Genomic DNA, 7,888 nt, shown 5'->3' with positions numbered 1-7,888 from the left:
TGTGTGTGTGTGTGTGTGTGTGTGTGTGTGTGTGTGTGTGTGTGTGTGTGTGTGTGTGTGTGTGTGTGTGTGTGTGTGTGTGTGTGTTTGTTTGTGTGTGTGGGTTTGTGTGTGTGTGTGTGTGTGTGTGTGTGTGTGTGTGTGTGTGTGTGTGTGTGTGTGTGTGTGTGTGTGTGTGTGTGTGTGTGTGTGTGTGTGTGTGTGTGTGTGTGTGTGTGCTGGTGTGTAGTGCTGATGACAACTGAAAGCCGTGATTAAATCTTTACCTCTTCAGAACAGCATTATTTCTTGTTGAGCAAAACACGTTTCCTTCTTTCATTGCAAGATTTATTCTCTCAAGGCGCTCAAATAGCTTGACTAGAGGATTATGGACAGAGTGGTCGTCTGATCTCCTGGACGTGTTGTCGACATGGATCACAGATCTCTGGAAGGTAGCTACTGTTACTTGGTACACAATGTGTTAAAGCTGTTATCAGCGATCACTTGCTTGCCCCACTTTGTTGTGATTAAATTGTTTTTTGATTGAGGCTCATCATGTATTCGGCTCTGCAGTGGCCAATAGTCTGACAAATGTGAACCCTTGAGACTCAATCGAAAGACAATTTATTCTGAATAAATTGGGGAGAGCTGTAATTGCTGATTACACTTTAAATTGTACTTCCTGAATAGGATATGTTGCCTTGTGAATAGGATATTCAAACTGTTTAACTTGTGAATAATATATGTGTATACCTCATAAATACGATATGTTTAATGTACCCTTTGAATAGAATACATGAAAGTCTATCATAAAGTTATTTCACCTTAAAACACATTATTTAGTTTGTGTTTTGGCATTATGTCTCAATATGGGCGATTTGCTAAATTACTAAACATATGCTTCAGAAAAGAATTTCTTAAATATGTAACTCAATCCTGTCATCCTGCATCAGACCCTTCACTACTAGTCCAACATCCCTCTTAAGGCTGTAAACCTTAACATTCAGGCACTCCAAACACAATCGTCTCTGTGAGTGTTAAAGGTTAAGAGGTTGCTTAATTCAGCTGGGTTCAGCCGAGATCCTCAGACCTCCGGCCTTTCTACGAACAGCTCCAGTCCGCTGAAAAGCTTTAACGGGGAGGGGGGGGGGGAACTGTGCTGTGTGGGAGTTCTGAATCAACACAAAGCCTGGACCGCATGCGACGCTCCCCTCAGTTAGATATAAGCCACATCAGAGCCCTGTAACGCCAGCTATAGTGAATGCACCTCATATCGAGGGCTTCAGACATGACGCTAGCAAGCGTGCGTTCGTGCGTCTAGGACCAGCGGCCGTTGTACTGAGTAATGTATCACACTTATGCCTGTGTGTGGATGCATGCTCCCGGTTCCCGTGTAAGTAAGCGAGTGGGCTTAGGTGGGAGTTTACTCTGGATCTCCAGGGTCTTTGTCTTCCCATCTCTCATCCCAGAGGGGGCGACTCTGTTTGATATCCTCTGGAGACGGATGTGGGGGTGGATGCTTCAAAGCCGGTGTTTGTTTGTGTTCGTGGTTCTCACGTGCAGGGATGGGTGATGTCGTAACACAGCAGCGTGCACATGTGTGAACGGATCAGTGTGAACGGAGCCAGGGATCTGTGAGCCACCGAGCGCTGATGGAGGCAGGTTGAAGTGAGGAGGTTGTATGGTTGTATCAGGTGTTAGAAATGTTGCAATGGAGGTTGGTGATTTAACAGTATTTCGTGTGAATTGATAGGATGGACAGGCTAAACAGAATTTATCATACAGCAATATTTACAAAAGATGAACATACATTTTAGAATAAGGTCCATATTGTTTAATGTTTTACGTAATTCAAGTACTTTTTTTGTGACTTATAATATCCAAAAAGGGTGTGAATACAGGTGGCTCCTAGATTGCACATAAACAATATAGTTGAATGATACATCATAAAGGAATAACTATAGGCTTAAGGCTACCCATCTAAACACACACAACAATAGAATTTGACCTATACTTCAACCTAAAAAATAGAAAAGGTTTATTTAATTCATTATTGTTTGCATACCGTCAAACTAGTAATATTCAATATTCAGGTCAGGTGACACAGCTCAAGCTAGAAAGACTGCAGCTTCTCTTTTTGAAGTGATTAAGGCGGTGTAGGCCATCTTCAAAGCTCATCTTCCGAAATCATCATCGGTAACCATCATCATCATTATCGTCATCAAACCATCATCTTCATTCATCGTCAATATCCTAATCACCATCATCATCATAGTCATACATTGTCTTCATCATCTTTAACCACTTCATCATCTTCATCTTCATCTTCATCAACCTCATACATAGTCATCTTCAGTTTCGTCTTCATCATTAACATGAGAACCGAAAATAAGTCCAGTAATTTAAACATTATTCAGCTTCTTGACGTGCATTTTGATGAGCTGAGGAGCAGCAACCAACCCAAGTAATGAACCGAACACACCTGTGGGCTTACATCTGATCCACCGCCACTGCAGCGACCCCTGTCATCTCTCAGAGGAGTGACGCCGTGTGAAGGTAATTTGGTAGTTTTTTGGCGCTGACACCAGCACGCTCGCTGCCAACTGCCCTAGTTTCCTTGTTTTGCCTGCACCGCTTTTGTCTCCGAGAAGAGACACCATCAATTAAAGTTTGATGTGGTACTCAAGCTGCGCTAGAGCACTGAGCGCTTTTAGTGGTGGCGGGAAAGAACTGTATTAATATGATTTATTAGATGCCAACACCAAAATGACTTGCAGAAACGTTCATTTAATGTTATTGAATAATTGAATGTTATATAATTAAATTGCATTCAATTGTAGTTCATTTTTTTTCATACAATTCAATGCAATTATTATTATCATTATTGCATAAAAATTAAGTTATAATATGTCATTTCTCTCAATCAAAACAACAACAAAACAAGAGACGTGGTTTGATTATGTCCTCATGGGAACATGGGTGTTGAGGTCTTCACCACCGTTTGAAAATCTATCAGACGTGACTCAAATCATGTTCCCTGATGCATTAATGTTTTGAATTTTATTCCCGTTATGTAATCTCATTCAAATGAAATCTCCATAAGAACATCAGATTGACCTGCAAACTTACAATTAGATGAGTTGACCTTGTCCTTCACAGCTGTAGATAATATTACTGCACTGTTATCCCTGATCATAACAATCAACAGCATCTATTAACTCTGGGTAGTTAACACTGCGTTAGCCTGGTGACAGGCATGCAAAACTTTTCATAGTGGCACATCGTAATGCGCTAGATTGATTTTGAAATATCACATCAATAAATAAGTGCTCTGGATTACTTTTTTGCATGTGTGTGAGTGTGTGGATGATGGCTGGTTAAAGCAGCCTCACCTAGCCTGAGTCAGACTGATTGGACTCTGGGGCTGGGTGCGGATGCACACCTGTTGTGCATTGCCGAATCAATGTGCACAGGTTTAAAAAGCCATCAGCACACACACTCAGAGAGAGATAATGATACATGGCATGGCGCGCCATGTTGCCATGTATGAGAGCTCTCCCTGAGCGTTCAGATACTGCAGGTACCCTTACAAAGTACGTACTGCTGCACACAGTATGCATAAAATTGGGACACACTTCAGGGCATGTCACTGATTTACACACCTGTAGTTCCACCCACATATCTTTGCGGGGGATTGTGGGGAAAAGCATGCTTGCTTGTATACTCTGATATACGACCGGATGTAGTACAACATCCAATGTTTTTTGACGTGCTACATTTTCCATACTTTGCATTGGGACATACAAAATGTATATTTTTGCATGCTAAATAGTATGGAAGTATGGGTATTGGAACACAGGGAATGTTTCCTCAGAAGTTATAAGGGAAAAGAGCATGTGACGCCCTTGATATGTCACCAATTGACCGGTCGCAAATATCGTCGTTACCATGACGAACTCGGACGAACAAACCAGACTAGATAACAAGAACATATGGAAAAATGTCAGCTGAAAGTAAATCAAAGCAGGTTTTGGATACATTCTGGGCGAAAAATTATTTTATTTCTTCCAGGAGCAATCGAAAGGGAATATATTACGCTATGGAGGGGTATATTAAAGACTTTAAAATACATACAGAAGGTGAGAAACTAAAAATCCGTAGGTATTCTGGCCTACCGAATAGTCAGATCCACATTACACACTTTTTCTTGTCCCGTTGTGGCTTGGGAAAAGGGATGAAATATACCCCATGCTGCAGCCTCTTTTTGTCACATTCACAACCTATAATAGAATAGTACATTAGACTCAATGTATTACTGTGCTCTCACCAAACCAAGGCCTAAACCTGACACACTCTCACTAAAAATAAATCAATCATTTCAGATGAAGTCACACAGAATAAGAGTAGTGACAGTACGCTCTTGCCAACACACCACCAATTTCTGCGGTTGTCTTGTTTATTTTTATGAAAGCTGAAGCAATCAATATTTGTCAAAGAAAAGTGTCATGAAAATAAAAAATATGATTTATCATCTGAATCCTGTTGGTAAAATCAGATACACAAGGTGGTTTGTTTTTCCAGTTGACATTTGAGGAGAGTCTCTTTATTGACTGTTTTTCATTTCCGATGCTGAGGTGAATAATTACATCACAGAAAAAGTTCTCTTTCATTTCATGCCAGGGAAGAAAGAGAGAGAGAGAGAGAGAGAGAGAGAGAGAGAGAGAGAGAGAGAGAGAGAGAGAGAGAGAGAGAGAGAGAGAGAGACCTCCCCTGCTCTACCTTTGTGAAATTGGCTACAAATTCCCTTCAGAGATTAATAAAGTCCTATCTTATCTTATCGACCAAATTGCCCTTACCATATATTTAAGCATGCAATACATACAATGTCTTAAAATTGAATATCACTGACTAACTTACATATTGGCAATAATGCTGACCAATCCTAATAGTTAGCCGTTTTATCGCAATAATCCTCAATGGAAAGGGACATATTTCTGACATGATAAAATAACAATATTAGACTTGCTGTTATTGCGCAAAAGGCCTCCAATACATAATCATAACTGCTGCCGTGGCCAGCAGGACTTCATTAGGGAATCACCAGGAAGCCAATGGCTGCTACATCATTCAGATAGTTGCATCCGTGTAACCACATGAGCCACACTAGTCCCAGACTTCTCTCTCCAAGCATACGGTATTTCCTCGAAAACTTTACTCTCTTCTAAAATGGTGATGCAATATCATTTTTTAATTTGTGATGAACATTGTAAGGTAATCGTTGATAGCTGCGTTAAATTGCTATACAGCAACTGCCAGGGTATTTGTTAGTTAAAATGGTGAAATGAGAACAGAAATAACCCATTGAAAGATACAACGTTATCTCCCTCGGTAAGATTAGTAATTGGATCCGATTATGCATAGCGTTTTGCAACAATTTTTCCACTTCTCTTTGTCTAAAGTTGAATTCATTTGAATAGAAAATGTATTCTTCACAAAGTGAGCAGACGTGATACCAGAATTATTTCAGAACCATGAACAATAGGAAATCAGATATCTGTGAAAGTAGAGAGAATATAGCATTGGTTCAGTTTAAACTTGTAATTATGAACGCTAAGGATGGCAATGGCCCATATAAGTCAGCCCTAAGCACCAATGTCTTAATTTCGTCATTACAGGGCTTTGTTTGTAGTTTACAAACCTGACCATAATAGTTCATAGGTACCCTTGTTGGGAGTTTTCAGGTTTAAGAACCAGTACGTTCAAGTTACACCACCACCAAGATTCAACATCCACATCTAGTACACAAACAGACACACACAAACAGACACACACACACACACACACACACACACACACACACACACACACACACATACACACACACACACACACACACACACACACACACACACACACACACACACACACACACATACACACACACACACACACACACACACACACACACACACACACACACACACAAAGAGACTGCCAGACCGCCAGACCAACACACTCACCCTACAGGTCCTTGGGGGTACCCTCCTGGTACAGCTGTGGTGTTGGTATCAAGGGGCATAGAGCAGCGATGGCCTGGTGGTATCTTAAGCACCAGCACACCATCTGGCACACACACACACACACACACACACACACACACACACACACACACACACACACACACACACACACACACACACACACACACACACACACACACACACACACACACACAGACACACACACACACCTCCGCCTGGTATCAGTTGGCATAGTAACCCCTCAGCAGCCTCACAGGGCGCCCTGTTGGTCCCTCCACCCAGAGGGACATCATCACCAAGTTAAGATTCGACCAATCACAGTGTCACTCAATGGGTGGGGTTCTGGTTGTTGTGTCTACTGTGTTTGTTGGTCTGTTTGTTTGGCGCTCTTTCAGGTAACTCCCACTGAAGAATCTGAAAAATATGTCTGTAGCTTTGAACAGCAGGAAAAGCTTATCAAGCCATTTGGTTTGAGGAGAACCAAAGATTGTTTTCGTCATTGGTTTAAACAGCCACCAAAGCCATTGGTTTAAAGAATAACCAAACCAAGGGGTTTAAGCAGCCACCAAACCCATTGGTTTATACAGCCACCGAACCCATTGATTTAAGCAGTCACAAAACCCATTGGTTTAAGTAGCCACCAAACCCATGTTTTAAAAACTAATCCTATTGGTTTAATGAAAACCAAACCGTCGGAACCAGAACAAACAGATTAGTTAAAAACCTAACCAAGTTGTCCAGACCATTCCCAGTATAATAAGCCAACTTCATGTGAATTTTATGAATACATTGGTGCTGATCATTGGAAAACCTCCCACCTTTAAATCCACATTATTGACAGGGTTAGAATGTGTGCAATCGTCTGTTGATGTTATCATGCTGTTTGTCACACTGTGCTGCATTCATGCATCTAACCTTTCACAGCTGCTCCTCTCAAGTTGAAATGAGGCTGAATCCCTTCCTCCAAATATCACAGAGAGGGGAGACACTGTGGAAAGGAGGAGGGAGGGTGAGAGAGAGAGACAGTGGGGGGAGGAGATGAGATTGGAGAAGCCGATTACCCAGTGGCTTGATGTGTAGGAGATAATGCCAATTTACTTTAGATCTCGCAGTCTCTCTCTCTCTCTCGCTGTCTCTCTCCATCTCTCTCTCTTGCTTTCTCTTTCTCTCTCTCTCTCGCTCAGACTTTCCTCCTCTTCCTCTCTTTCTATTTCTCTCTCTCTCTCTCTCTCTCTCTCTCTCTCTCTCTCTCTCTCTCTCTCTCTCTCTCTCTCTCTCTCTCTCTCTCTCTCTCTCTCTCTCTCATCCCTGCACAGCAATGTGGGCAGTATACCACCTCATCTCTTATTTTTGTCAAACACGATTTGTTGCTAATCTTCACCAGGGAGTGTGGGAGGAGAATCTGTGCATGTGTGTGTGTGTGTGTGTGTGTGTGTGTGTGTGTGTGTGTGTGTGTGTGTGTGTGTGTGTGTGTGTGTGTACCATAGCTCAGTTGTCTGCTTGTTCAGTATGTGTACTTATATTATAAGCCTACCAGGCAGTTTGGGGGATTTGTTGCAAATCACATTAAATCATGCGTGTGTGTTTGTGTGTGTGCATGTGGGTTTGTGTGTGTGCGTGTGTGTGAGAGTTATCTGTGTGTGTGCATGTGGGTTTGTGTGTGTGTGTGTTTGGGAGTTGGGAGGCGGGGGTTGTAAACATAATTCATCTCACCTGCACCTGTGTTTGTCGTCTCTCTTGTCGTCCTCAATGTGAAGGTAGCTGTGAGAGATGTGTGTGCAATTTGTCTGTTTATCGTTCAATTCTAGTATCAGTTGCTTCAGATCAAGTCCCACTTTGTAAGTCATGATTGTAATATTGACATAGTG

Source organism: Gadus chalcogrammus, chromosome 1 (assembly GCF_026213295.1).
Source record: "Gadus chalcogrammus isolate NIFS_2021 chromosome 1, NIFS_Gcha_1.0, whole genome shotgun sequence".
Lineage (NCBI taxonomy): Eukaryota > Metazoa > Chordata > Actinopteri > Gadiformes > Gadidae > Gadus > Gadus chalcogrammus.
Note: the sequence above shows the minus strand (reverse complement) of the source record.